Source organism: Sinohyriopsis cumingii, chromosome 6 (assembly GCF_028554795.1).
Source record: "Sinohyriopsis cumingii isolate HCF-2022 chromosome 6, ASM2855479v2, whole genome shotgun sequence".
NCBI classification, from domain to species: domain Eukaryota; kingdom Metazoa; phylum Mollusca; class Bivalvia; order Unionida; family Unionidae; genus Sinohyriopsis; species Sinohyriopsis cumingii.
Genome location: NC_142966.1, coordinates 34,651,488 through 34,667,268, shown reverse-complemented (window position 1 = coordinate 34,667,268; position 15,781 = coordinate 34,651,488). Strand labels below are relative to the sequence as shown.

Here is a 15,781-nt window from a genome sequence, read left to right as displayed (position 1 = left end):
CACACACACACACACACACACACACAATGGTGCTGAACTACAGCTTAGTACTTGAAACATCTCTCGGAAACATCTCATATATATTTTACAAAAGTTGTATCTCCATTACCTTACAATAATTACGGGTTTGTTTCTATAAATCTCTACAATTTATGGAAAAAGAAACCTTCTAATTGAAAAGTGGTTTCATATTTATTGTTTTAATGTTGAAATTGTTTCCCTAATATACATTACGTTATGTTATTGCTGCCAAATAATGTGAAACATTACCACCTTGTCTGTAATCATTCTAGGGCGTTAACATTTTGCAATGATTCTCTATTAACAGAAGTCAGATAACAGTTGCATTGCTTTGGTAAATGATCAGTTACCAATGATAAGTAATATATTTTCTTAAGTGTCCAGATGCACGTGACGGTCAAATCAGCAACATTCACATATAATGGAATAAGTAGGTCGAGAAGCAATTATAGGCCATATATAATCAATAAAATCAAAGCAGTTTTTGGTTGTTCGATCTCATGTAAAGAAGATTTGACGATTATACGTAATCATACATCTTCCAAAGACAATTTTGTTAACAATTCTTAAACAGAAATGTCATTGTCAGCATTGTAATTTTTACAAACAGCGCGTTGAAACATGTTGAATTCTTATCTTTCCTAAATGCTTATAAAAGATGTCATTTAGACTTTCACATCGAGACGTAGAACAATACTTGAACATTAACCACCCCAAATCAGCTTATTAAAAAATCCACGATCAAATTAGGCTAGACAAAGTTTCATTATCTCAGCTTTTGTAACTGCTGTTTCAAGTGCTACAACAACAACAACTACTACTCCTACTACTACTATTACTACTACAGCAACTACTACTAGTTTTAAGTTGTTACTACCACTACTACCACTACTACTGCTACTGCTAATGATATTACCACTCTGCTACTACTGTTAAAACCACAGCAAATATAATAACTTCTTTTCAAAAGATTGGGTCTTAATTACAACAACAACTACTTTACGATATTGCTGCTACTGATGCTACTACTACCACTACTACAACTACTACTACTGCTGCTACAAGAACAGCTATATATAGCTATCGAATCCTATTTTTTTCTTCAGATTTGTTGGTTGTTTATCACACAGGCATTTAAAGGACATATTGCATGTGTGGTTTTTTGCCTTATCCATGCACACTAATTATAAGTCCTTGAGAAACTGTTTCATGACGGCAACAAGTAAAGTTAAAATGACTATTAATTACTCCTCACCCATTTGCAACTGTACAGCGCTGCTAAAATTAAACAAATGCATTACATGACACTGCTATTAACAGTAACTATTTACATTACAATACACTATTACTGTCAATAAATAAATACATTACAATACACTGCTACTGTCATGAAATAAATGCATCACAATACACTGCTACTAACGTGAAATAAATACATCACAATACACTGCATCACACATTAAATAAATACATTACAATTCACTGCTAACATTAAATAAATACATTACAATACACTGCTAACATTAAATAAATATATTACAATACACTGCTAACATTAAATAAATACATCGCAATACACTGCATCAAACAATAAATACATACATTACAATACACTGCTAACATGAAATACATTACAATAGACCGCTGCTAACATTAAACAAATACATTAAAATAAAATGACAGGCCTTTATATTTTGGAAATATGACTCCCTACACTGTCCCGTCACGTTGGAATGGGTTAGGACCTTTACAATCCATTAGATGCCATTATTTTTCCGGTACTTGAGCTGCCACTTTTCTGTTGACTATGAACCCAACGATTTCAAAAGACTTTGCATTGGGTTCAAGTGGATATGGAACTTTGCCCTCTAAATGAAATGATCATTGTTGAGACTGGTTGCATCAGACATTTTCGAACAATGGCACTCCTAAATAATTGCTATTGGTTAGCTGTAAGGGAGACAACTCACGAAATCCAATAGATGTCGCTAGCACAAAGTACCAGTATATTTGTTCGACCCGCCAAGGTGTGGATAGGATTATCATATCGGAACCTTGGCTAGTGAAGATGAATGTTGTACTAAGCGCAGTGTTACAAGACTGTCCAGCAGTTAATCTCCGTGTATATGTTAGTACTTTTCACAGACAAGAAGACTATATTACGCTGTAACAGAAGTTCATATCAAGCTTTAGAGAAAACAAGCAATTTGTTTAATTAAGGTTATCCACATTTACTCTAAGAACGTCATAGACTAAGTTACATTGATATAATTATACAATATTTATTTTCTTATTCATTGTGCTTGTTGATTATTTCCCGAGAAGGCTATGAAGACTTTCAAAACCCATGTCTGTCTATCTCTGTCTTTATCTACATATTTTGGCCGGCACGTATACCCATCATACTTTCTTCCTCTATATTACACGTAACATGGAAACAAATTTTCCAATGTTTTGATACAGCACTCTATTAATATTAATTTTAGCCCAGGAAAATGGGGTTGCAAAGAATGGGTTTAACGTTCACGTGTTGCAAATCATTAATGTCATGGAAAGGTGTCTGGAATATTTATTTTCAATGGAAACAACTATCCTGGATGACGTTGAAATAGTTTGCAAAAGCGTCCTAAATAGATTCATATTTCCCCCATGCAAGCCAAGATATAATTTTCTTAAAATTAAAGTACTCATGCCACATTTAATGTACCAAAGACGCTTTTGAATATCGATCATGTTACTACAAGGTGTTAGTCAAGGCTACCAAAGTGTAAACTTGGTCTCTATTTCAATAATTGATACAAATCACTTTAAATCACCACACAATAGTGAGAGAGGGGAGGGGAATGCATTGTTCAAGAGTACTTTCACATTAGAATAATTAAGCCAGTCTCGCTTGGCCCTGAATTAATCAGGCCAGTCTCGCAAGGCCTTGGGTTAATCAGGCCTGTCTCGCTAGGCCCTGAATTAATCAGACAAGTCTTGCAAGGTCTTATATTAATTAGGCCAGTCTCGCGAGGCATTACATTAATCAGACCATTCTCGCACGGCCCTGAATTAATCAGGCCAGTCTCGCAAAGCCTTGGAGGTTCTTAAGAAAAGATGTCAAGAAAATTGAGTAGCGTGATAACGGACACAACAACAAGAACAACAACAGCAGCAACAACAACAATAATAGAAGTAATAATAATAATAATAATAATAATAATAATAATAATAATATAAGTGCTTGGGTAAATATTATCGCAGAAATTGCGTACGGGTGAAAAACTGATGAATGGTTGAAATTGCGATAACACCGCAACAAGAAGGTTAGATTTCTTCGGTTTGACCGAACTCCATGTGAGTTTTCAGCTGTTCAATCCAGTATCGTTACTTACGTGTGGGTGCTATGTCCTCCACCCCAGGTTTGATTCAATCGGCATCAGCTCGAGGGACTCGACTTAATGTTCAGTCGAGTTGTAGTGGTTGGCGACTTTCGCATTGATTTTCTTGCGAATGTGGCTTTTGTGATTATTCATTCGATTTCTGGAATCGACCGCTTGGCCAGCATATTGAGTAACAGATCTTGCATGTCAGACTAGATTGCATTTTGGCTTGACATCCTATATTCTGATTGATCGTGTACCTAAATCCGTAGTCTAACATATGAACGATTTATTCTCAGGCAAAGTTGTGCATAATAGGCAACGCTGGTGTTTGCACTGATAAGTCTTTCTTAAGCTGTGGCCTTGTTTGACCAAAATTTTGGCACGTACTAGATCTTGAGTTTGTTTTCGGCGTACATAACGCAATCATGGGAACTCATTGAACTATATCTTTCAGACCCGTCAGACAAATCAAAAAGGTCGTCATTTTTCATGAGCTGTTGTATGTTCTGGGCATTGGGGTGGGGTGGGGCGGGAAGTTACAACGATGGGGACAAGCTTTTTCTTCTCTTTTGTTGTTGTTTGTTTTATGTTTCAGACAGCTCCACTATGAGTCGAGCTTTATTAATAGCCTTCTAAATGTAACTCATTCTGTATCCCTTTCTTCTAAGGTGTCCCATGAGCTCTCTGAGTCCTTTCAAAGGTATCAAGATTAGAGCATATGCGTACATACCGCACGTAAGATATATTATTACGTGCTGGGGTGGCAGCTGACCGGGAGTAGGTACTGGTGAGGGTCAGATGGTTTAAAATACAGATTTTCTCCTCCTGACCGGGATGGGGGTGGCGGGGATTGAGTAACCAAATGATAATGGATGGGTTTGAAAAATCCGACATAAATTTAACCGTGAGATGGAAGTTATTGAAATTGTCACCCGTTTCGATCCACTTCCATCGTATGTTCACAATGACTATACATTAACTTAGAGGTATATAGGGTGCCTCGTAAAGAAGATTTTGTTCAAGTTTTCCCATGAATATATTGTCATATGATGGTATTATTTAAGTGCCCATTACAGTCCAATAATTTGTAGGAAATGTTAGTTGTTGAATAAAAAACACCAAGAAAGGAAACCTTGCAAAAACTCTCTCCTCCTCACCATGGATGAAAGGAAGCATGGGACAGACGACCTGATCCATCCCCTCCAATGCTTTTTTTTTTTTTGCCAAACATTTAATACATGTTCTCAAGTTTACGATACCAGGTATCTTCTTGTCGTAAAATGTAATAATGCATCGTTAAAGCTCTGCTTTGAAATGCATTGCTTGTGTTTATTTAAAAATCTTTAACTATAATGGCGAATTATCAATCATCGAATAGTTTGCAAATAAAGATGTGCATAGCTATCGATGTCACGATAAAGAAGGCATGACACGATACACATCACGATAAAGAGGACCTGATACGATACACATAACGATAAAGAGGTCCCGGAGCTATAAAATCCACATTCTATGATGATGACTTTCTTTTGTGCATTCAATAAGAAGCGAAACCATTATATTGGAATTTAGTTATAAATGTATATGTTCTTACAAACATTCAGATTGAATGTATGTCATGATCAAAGATAGCTAAACTGGATAAAATTACATTTTATTTAATAGAACTATAAGTTGTATTTCTTAACGGAAATGATGGAAGTACTTAGCGATATTTAAAATATTTAGCTAGCATTTGGTTTCAATCAACATTCAATTTATATGTTAGTCTAAAACTAGAGAGTATGCCTTGAGACACAGGTGAGCTGTGATCAATCTTGTTGCAGCAAACAATTTTAAGCTTTTCCATGCATGCAGATACATCGTTTCAGTTCAACTATGAAAAGTATTAGTCTTCAGAAATGTATTCGGTTATTTTTATTCATTTATTATATATAATTTGCTTGATCTCCACAATGTGTGTGTTTTTCTGTCTGTCTTTTATGGAATCTGGTTTATTACTCTGAATGAGCTATATAGTACGTTCGGACTTAAGTCCTTAGAACGTGACAGTCATACGACTATAACACACGGATAGCAAGTCCTTAAACAGTGACAGTCATTTAAATATGATCCACGGATAATATTACACAAGATAATTAGAACTCCCTACCTTCAAAAGGAAGGCTACAGTAGGATTCTAACCATTGACCTCCAGTTTACGATACTGGCGCTCTATCCAACTGTACTACGATGCTTCGACATGTAAGGAATAACTTTTGCAGCAGCACAACGTCACCTGCGTCACAATGAACACTATATTGTTTTAGAAAAACATAAAAACTGAAGGTGAAATGATAGAAAAATATTTTAAGTATAGTTAAATACTTCCGTCAGTTCGGTTAGGAACCACAACTCATAGATGTTTCAAATATGATGTTATTTTATTCTTTATCATTATGTATGTGAATTGTTGTGTACAGTTAATTTCGATTGTGTTGGATTTTGTTCATGACTATATATATATATATATATATATATATATATATATATATATATATATATATATATATATATATATATATATATATATATAATTTACAAAAGTTTTTTGTTTACTGTAATTCACTGTGTAATATTATACTGAAATAGCACCGCATGTCTCAAAACATCTACTCAACGTATTAAAAAAAGACCGCTCCAGTGGCCTAAGTGGTTAGAGCGTCTGCTTCGGATGCGGGAGGTCGCGGGTTCGAACCCCGGCCGAATCATACCAAAGACTTACAAACTGGTACTAGCAGCTCCCTCGCTTGACGCTCAGCATTAAGAGGTTAGTATTAGGACTGGACGGCCTGGTGTCAGGATAATGTGACTAGGTGGGACATCATGCTACATTAATGCGACGGAATGCCCGAGTGCTAGACATCACTATAAACTGCAACACTGAAGACATCGTAGCGTTATTACTGGAAAATTGTTAAAGCTGCGTTAAAAATCGAAATAACACACCCACACACCTAAACACAAAAGAACTCATTCGACTTACCTATTCCCCAAATATTTAAATATATACCTACGCTTATATCTACTATCTGTCTACTTACACAAGTCCTAATTATATCCGTAACTTGTATGCACTGTTATTTTTTTTACATATATGTTTAGTGACTGATTGATTACATTTATTAACATACAGTTTCATTAGGCAGGATAAAAGTTGCTTGGGCACCTGTTTGTGCCTGCTGTGTAATTAGAAAAAAAGAAGCTATAAAACCACAACTTGCAATTCAGTTAATGGCCTTTAACATACAATCAAAACCACGATTATGTATTCATGTTTTAGCAGCTGTGGCTCGTTGCTCAGCTGGATAGAGCCCTGGTCTAGTTAAGTGGATGAGGAAGGTTCAAATCATATACGAGCCTTTGTTTGAATGTATATAATTTTTGGGACCTTTGACAAATAAGACAAATAATAATTTTTATTTGTATAATGAGAAGTCCAAATAACTAGATTTTTTTGGTATTGTGTGATTGATTTTTATTTCTTCGATGAATTAGTTAAAAGTACGATCAGTAAATGTGTTTGTTAATGTTAAAGTATTAATTTGCATGCTTGAATATATATATATATATATATATATATATATATATATATATATATATATATATGCATGGGTACATACATACATGTGTGAGTCTGTGTGTGTGTGTGTGTGTGTGTGTGTGTGTGTGTAGTTTGTCAGAAGAAGAAGAGTGCAAGAATCACGGCTACTTGAAGCATTTGTGTTACAGCAAATGTTGGATTTAAATGTACCTTATAAATTGCGATGTAAACGTTTGATAAATCTACAAGCTAGACAGGTATAGGACTTCATTTTTATGTCATAAATTCATTAATAAATCCCAGAATTGTGTGGTTTTTACCAAAAAGATCGAACCGAATGCAGACAACTTATGAGGTAGTAACACTGTGGAGCCTAACATGAAGCTAAATAAAGAATAGTTACTGAAAGCCCTGTTGTAAAGACTAACGATCCGGTACAATCAGGCACCTTGAACCCATGTCGTATACTAATGTATATTATTCATACCGTTCAATCTCTTTTGTAAATACTTCTTAAGCCTTGTTTGCATGTATTGATTGCACTACATACTTCGTCCGCAGCGGGAATGGGCGGGGTAATGACGAATAGATAATACAAGGCAACATATATAGCTTGCAATTTTGTAGTTGGCAGGATATAGATATAAAGGTAACTATTTGTTTGAATCACTACAGCATGTTTATAATCGTTGTCAACCGAGGCTCCATAGCTCAGTTGGTTAGAGCGCCAGTCTTGTAAACTGGAGGTCGAGGGTTCGACTCCCTCTGGAGCCTTTACTTTTTCTTTTAGACCTTAAATGTTCGATTCACATTTATTCAGGAGGTAAAACATTAAAATTATTCTGCATGTGTGGGTTATAGGTATAGGTCCAATAATTCCTTGATTATTAAATTGTAAGGTCATGAGTTAAATCCAAAGGAATCCTAAACAATTATATATATATATCTATATATATCTATCTATATCTATCTATCTATCTATCTATCTATCTATATATATATATATATATATATATATATATATATATATATATATATATATATATATATATATATATATATATATATATATATATATATATATATATATATATATATATATATATATATATATATATATATATATATATAATGTGAGTGTGGGTGTGTGTGTGTACTTCCATTTAAAATCTACCATTTCTATTTAATTTACAGCTCGACTGTAACACATTTAGGTATTTGGTCACGCTAAAATCGACCTATCGTGACATTGCTAGATGCATTGAAGAATTGCTAAGTTGTAGGTCTTTTTGATGACATGTAATTAGACCTGAATAATGCTTGTATACAATTCCATATATACTGATTATTACAAACTCAAATGCACAGCTAATGTACAAGCTGTAAATGTATTACTGAATGTTAGCAGCTCTTTTATAAATAAGGCGAACTATCCAAAGATTCATCTGGAAAGAAGATATACACGCACACAACTATCAGAGGAAAATGGTTGCGTTCTAAGTAAGCGTATACGTAAATTTTACCAATAAAATCTATTTTCTATCATTTGATATAAGAGAACACCTTTCACTGTTTGTGCAAAATATCTTGACATATGATAACAAGCTCTGGAACGGTTTTCTACAAAGTGTGCACGGTCCTTCAGTCGTGGTTGTATGCATTCAGCAAGGTTGCCAGCGTGAATAGAACTTTGTTTTAGAAGAGCTCATAACGACGTAGAAATTATTAAACAGTTTCCTAGCATTTCAATTTAAACAATCTCTTCGTCAATGCAAGAAAAAAATTATGTCCACAAACACTCAACACAAAAGTCGATGGCAAACCTAGATAATTACATCACTGAATGAAGGATGAATCTTCAAACAAGAGTTAAATAATGGGAAAGAGAAAAGCAAACAACAAAAAAATAAAACTGTCTTAAAGCGAGTCAGCCATCATGCCTAGTTTGTGTTGTTGTCAGATTAGCAAACACGAAAAACAAAGAAAGGTCGGGTGATAGGTGCATTCACCTGTTTAAAATATGGATAACTAAATTATTTAGATCTACTTCCAGCGAAATTCCTTTCCTTTCCTGGTTTAGGAACTCGAATTGCGCTTGCGTCAATTGCAGTTAATACCAGGACAATGCATATGGGCACCCACACACAAATACAATTATTAATTTATAAAAGACCATATTTTTTAAAGCAATAATTGTTCATTTAGGTCATAATTCAATCACATTTAGTTGCTGTTTTTTAGTTCTGTTTGTATTATTAATATTATTATTATTAGTAGTATTAGAATTATTATTGTTGTTGTTGTTGTGGTTACATACACACGAATTATCTGCGATCTAGTCTATAGGTTATACCGCATTATTTTAAAAATAAAGATGGTGCTCCTTCCCTTATAGGTCAACACTAACCTGTTTGCCATTATATCACTGATGCCAAAAAGGCACGGCACTGAAATTTCAAAACAAGTTAACGCTGTCTCTTGTTTATTGTTCGACCTCGTTTCTTTCACTCCCTTCGACAAACACTAAATGAGAGTAGAAATCACTTAAGCTAGTTGCAAACTAGGTTTGCACCGTTCTTTGAGATACATTAGTTTATATATATATATATATATATATATATATATATATATATATATATATATATATATATATATATATATATATATAAACTCAAAACAGTTTCTCAACGTTTCGAGCTTAAGATAAGCTTATCGTAAGGGGAATAAACAGCATACATATATGCAGCAAAATCTAAACACAAAAGAATCTGTAACAAGAAATATACCAAAAAAAAGTTGTTTATCCAGCAAACAAAACGAGCGGGATTTTGGCCAGTATCGTTGGTGGAGGAGGAATGCTGGTAGAACCATCCATAGAAAGCTACAGACAAACTTTCGTACATGCTCAGGATGGTAGAGCCGAGACTAGAACTCATGTGAACAGAAGTGGGATTTGTCAGTGATAGGTAAAGACGAATGCCCTTTATTACTCTGCCATCCGGGGACCCTGTGAAAGATACATGCTCACCTATAATCAAAAATAAAATATTTCATATGTAAACATATGTATGTTTTTTTTTGTTGTGCCGTTCATACAAATGTAGCTTTACAATTAAACTACGTACAGCTGCTCATTTCATTCTTCGATACGCATCATGACAGAGAGGCCAGATGCGAAACATGCCGCGGATACATGGTACATGTCACAAAATAGTTTCCACTGCGATGCGGATCACAATACAAAAGTCTCAGAGCAATAAGTATATTGCGATATAGATGCCAATGCGACTGGAATCATCAGATAATGACCTTACTCTTGCTATACACATTGAATTTTATCCGTACACATCTTTTACCATCATATAAGATTGCATTTCATGTTAAAACTGTTTATCATACAACATCCGCCTAATTAGTCACATGTATGTTTTGGATCAATAGGGTTCGTGCTGTATATAAAATATTTAGATCATAAATTAAATGAATAAAGTACCTAACCAAATGTTGAATATTTGAACAACATTGTGTTATTATTACTTTATTATTGACAGTTGGTTCTAATGCTAATAATATAAAACTGTATCGCGTACATCTTGCTATGGAGTTTGCGATACAATATATCGTCTCGTCGTAAATAATATAGTATTCCACCTGCATAATTATGTTTCGTTAAATCTCTACTTTTGAAAAGCTATGTTGGAGTTTATTTGAAAACCGTTAATTGTATTAGTGTTTTATCATACATCAAATTGTTTGCTATTATGCAATTACTGACAGATGTGACCAGATTTAGTTTTCTTCCAGAAATATTTTGTTTGGATATCTGCAGAATTATTTTGCACTGTTCAGAAAGAAAATGTCATCGGGTAGGAATGCTGCTGGAAAATACAGATGTGAATAGCTATCGATGTCATGATAAAAGTGGCCTGATACGATACACAAAAAGATTTAAAAAAGACCTTAAACGTTACACATAACGATAAACAGTTCCTGATGCGACTCGATCCAAATCTTTTGATGATGACTTTCTTTTCTACGTTCAATAATAAGCGTAAGAAATTTATTGGAATTTAGTTATATGTATATTTGCTTTTACTAAACATTTAGACTGAATGTATGTCATCATCAAAGCTAGCTAAATCCTATAAAATACCTTTTTATTTGAGATACTATAAACTGTGTTTCCAAAAGAAGCTGATGGAAGTATTTAGCCATATTTGAAATATTTAGCTAACATTTTGTTTCAGTTACAATTCAATTTATAAGTTGCTCTAAAGCTTCATAGTATGCATTGCGACACACGTGACGTTGTGATCAATCGTTTTGTAACAAACGATTTTAAGCTTTTTCATAAAAGTTGATACGTTGTTGCAATTCTACTTCGAAAGTATTGTTCTTCAGAAAACTTCTTTGGTTATTTTTATTCATTTATTTTATGCAATTTTGCTTTTATATATATATATATATATATATATATATATATATATATATATATATATATATATATATATATATATATATATATATATATATATATATATATATATTGAAATGGGTCTATTGTCTCCACCACTACCACCACCACTTATAGTACGTTCAGACTTAAGTCCTTACCAGTCATCCGACTATAATTCACGGATAGCAAGTCCTTAAATCGCGACTGCCAATCGACTATATTCCAAGGATAACAAGAGCTCTGATTCAAAGACTTGGCCAACATCGAAACGAACTTGTTGGTTTTTTATTTTAACTGTTACATCAAGAAAACTTCATGACTTTAAAAGCGACTAGTTGTTAAACTGCTGGCACCAAAGGGCATCTAACTTAATGCTTTCAGGTAAATTTATAACATCCACTTCAGTGTTTACCTCAGGATCTTGGGAGAGCTGAAGCCTCGATCTTGAAATGAAAGTCCAAGGGTTAAAGTGCAAGATAGATTTAAAGCCTAATCCAAGTCCAGATAATGTATGATAATTGAATCAATCAAATTGAAGAGCTTCTCTACCCGTCCCAAACAACTATTAATAGCACCATGCTCGCATACAAAATGGAAATCTTAGATGTATTATAAAGAAAAATTATAACCCATTACCTTTAAATAGAGAGTCTTGAGTGGGATTTGAACCCTCGACCACCTGTTTACGTGACTAGCGCTCTATCCAACTGAGCTATGGAGCCACGTGCAAGTTCATTCGCCTATGTTTCAATCAACAACTGAATGCTTTATTGAATTATATATATTTTGTCGATGACTAGTGTGCAAGCAGTGTCCGTTTAATATTGTGTATGTATCGATATTTAGGCAAAATCATTCTTAGTTGAGCACACATATTTTACAACTGTTTTAAAGTGCGTACAGCAGTCCTACCCAAACTAGATCCCACCCCTTAAATAAAGCCTTTCTTATCCCTTCATCACATGACACAGGAGACAATCACATTGGCTCCCTTATCACAAGCGACTGCTTGTGTCGAGAGTTCTTGATTTCTTATGAATATAAATAATGCAAACAATTAATGACACCACTAACATGTTTATTTTTTATTCACGTCCTTGAAGGTGTAAAAGGGAAGGCTCCAGTGGGATTAGAACCCTCCACCTCCAGTTTACGAGATTGGCACTCTATCTAACTAAGCTATGGAACCACGTGCAAGTTCGTCTGCAGATGTTTCAATCAGCAACTGAATGCTTTATCGAATTATATATTCTGTCAATGACTAGTGTGCAAGCTGTGTCCGTTTCATATTGTTTATGTATCGATATTTAGGCAAGATCATTTTATACATCGTGGCGAGTACAATACTGAGTCTAATACATATTTGGCAGTATTTATGAACAATTACAATTGCGGTCAATACTTGTATACATACTAGCAAAATGCCATAGAATAAATGAATGTACATAGCCAATGACCTTCTTTGAAAACCAATAATTTTCAGTGTAGAACTGTAACGATGTATCGACTTGCATGGAATATTACTTGCTGCATAACGTCTTCCGTTTAACAATGCACACTAATAACATGCAAACGGAGTGTAAAATACATGAAAAATTTAGTTTAATATTTTAAGTGTGATGAAATACTCAATCAGCTCGGTTTAGAACCACGGCTCATAGGTAAATCAAACAAGATGTTATTGTATTCTTTGTCATTATGTATGTGTATTTTTTATTGGTTAATTTGTATTGTGAGCTGCGTTAGTCCGTGACAATATATATATATATATATATATATATATATATATATATATATATATATATATATATATATATATATATATATATATATATATATATATATATATATATACTGAGGGTAGGAGTTGGGCCTACATATCTAATGTCATATAGGGTAACCATGTTTACTAGGCCTGTGTTCTAGCTATAGCCTTGATTTCGATCTTAGATTTTTCTAGAAATATATTTTGTTTACCATTTGACGGAAATTTCCGTTAAGATGGCACTTATTCTGGTCCTCAAACTGTGCATTAGGTTTTTATATTAAGGTTGTAGTAGAATTATAGATTCCTACCTTAACATCAATCTAAAGAGGAATCAAGTTTAGTTGTGTTTCATTTAGTATTTAAGAGGATTTATTTATTTAAATTGTTCGTTCTAATTACAGCGTACAGCACAACACAACAATGCGCATAATCTCTGGAATACTACGTCCTACTCCTTTACCATGGCTGCCGGTACTCAGCAACATTCCTCCTTCACATCTGGGTCGCCAGGAAGCAACCACAAAAGTGTTGGCTAAGGTCTATGCCAGTGAGAAACTTCTAATGTACATGGATGTCACCTCACATGCAGCAGTCTGCTTGACTTCGAGACGCCAGATTTGGTTAGGTTCGTTGCCGGAGGATATGACATCTATTTCGGCATGGAGTGTTGAGTGGTCTTCAGTAGATATTGTGAACCACTCCCTCGTAGCTGAGCCATCTGTCTACCCTCCTCGCTTCAACCTTCCACGTCAGCTGTGGACCGCAATGAACGCCTTCGAACAGGACAGGGTCGTTGTACAATCAACATTGTCCGATAGGGCCAGGCCACTAACTCTTCATGTTACTGTGGAACTCTTCAAGACCATGTCACACATTGTGAACAACTGTCCACTGACAATGTTCCCCGATGGACTGCAGACTCTGCACCATGCTGCTGATGATGTTGTTAAATGGCTGAGAACGCACTGTGCACGATAATAATAATAATTACAAAGCGCTCTTTCGTTTGAAGATTAAATCACTATTTTAGGATTATTGTTAACTCATTTAGAGACATTTTGGATTATATCATTCTGATGCACCAAGAATGGTAGCACAACGCTGTTCCAGACTATTCGCACATCATCACGTTCAAAGTTGAAACTCATTCGGAACACCGCTTGAATTCATTCGGAAAAAGTCTATACTTTTAGAATTGTGATAGAACTTTTAGGACTTTTTGGGAGTTAATGTACAATAGTGTAATTTGTTTTCTTCAAATTTTCGTTCTGTATCTTAGGGAAACAATGTATTTTTTTATTTTACCAAACGTATTGATTTTCGCTCTTTTATGTTACTTTGCTTAAGACGAAAAGTCGAAAACAGTATCGTATCAGACCCTCTTTATCGTGACATCGGTAATTATGCGTATTCCTCCCCGATGAAATTTTCTTTATGAACAGTACAAAATAATTGAGGAGATATCTGAACAAATTAATTTCTGGAGTAGAAAGTAAATTGCAAGAATATTCTATAACAATTTTTTTTTTTTTTTTTTTTTTTTTTTACCGGACGATGAAATTAGAACTATCTACCCAAACATTTAAGGTTCTACTTAGACTATTTTTAAGTCTCGGATGTGAAGCTCGTAAGAAGAGGGAAGAGCTCCTAGCTTTACAAAGTATAATGATGGCATGCTATGTTATCCAGAAGAGCTCATAGCTGCACTAAATATTAATGATCCCATGCTATGTTTGCCCTAGAAGTGCTCTTAGCGTCACTAAATATTAATGATCCCATGCTATGTTTGTCAAAGAAGAGCCCATAGCGTCACAAAGTATAATGATCGCATACTATGTTTCTCACGGAAGAGTTCCTAGTGTCAAAAAGGATAAAGACCGAATGATATGGTTGTCCCAGATGAAAACTAAGTGCGCATGGTTCTATAAATTCATTTAATCAGTTGAGAGTGAGATCTAAAGACTAAAGGGGTTCAAAGGGGGAATATCCCCCAGAGAGATACCAACTCCCGACCCCTAAAGTGAGAGATCAATAGAACTCGAATTTTTTGACCTCTATGAAGATATACTTCGAAGGATTTGAAAACAAATCTTACACTCAAAAAAGAGTAAATGCTACAGGGGAATTCAACCCATGATCACAATTTTCCTAAATTGGAATTATATCCAGCTGCAATCCAGCCATATCTATTTATCAAATACATACTTTTATTTAAAAGTGTTATTTAATTTCAAAATGCTGACAATAAGTAAGTTGCAGACTTTACTCTCTTTAGATTGCTACATATATTGATCCATGAAGAGTTCGATATGGGCTGTTTTTGACTTGATACATATATCGATTCATGAAGAGTTCGATATGGGCTGTTTTTGATTTGATACATATATCGATTCATGTAGAGTTCGATATAGGCTGTTTTTGATTTGATACATATATCGATTCATGGAGAGTTAAATATAATCTGTTTTTGATTTGATACATATATTGTTCCATGAAGAGTTCGATATGGGCTGTTTTTGATTTGATACATATATCGATTCATGGAGAGTTCGATATGGACTGTTTTTGATTTGATACATATATCG

At 34.3% G+C, this 15,781-nt stretch overlaps 1 protein-coding gene and 1 non-coding gene across 3 annotated transcripts in view; one reads left to right on the top strand and one right to left on the bottom strand.

Annotated features, from left to right (window-relative positions):
- Positions 1-3,543, bottom strand: part of LOC149796704 (uncharacterized) — a 35,374-nt gene extending 31,831 nt beyond the window's left edge. For both annotated transcript variants that reach the window (XM_089960262.1, XM_089960263.1), the window contains exon 1: positions 3,399-3,543. The gene's annotated coding sequence lies outside the window, so the exon portion shown is untranslated. The remainder of the gene's footprint in view (positions 1-3,398) is intronic.
- Positions 3,544-7,672: 4,129 nt separating this feature from the next.
- Trnat-ugu (transfer RNA threonine (anticodon UGU)) lies at positions 7,673-7,746 on the top strand. The gene has a single exon. It is a non-coding gene; the product is annotated as a tRNA-Thr (tRNA).
- The last annotated feature ends 8,035 nt before the right edge of the window (positions 7,747-15,781 follow it).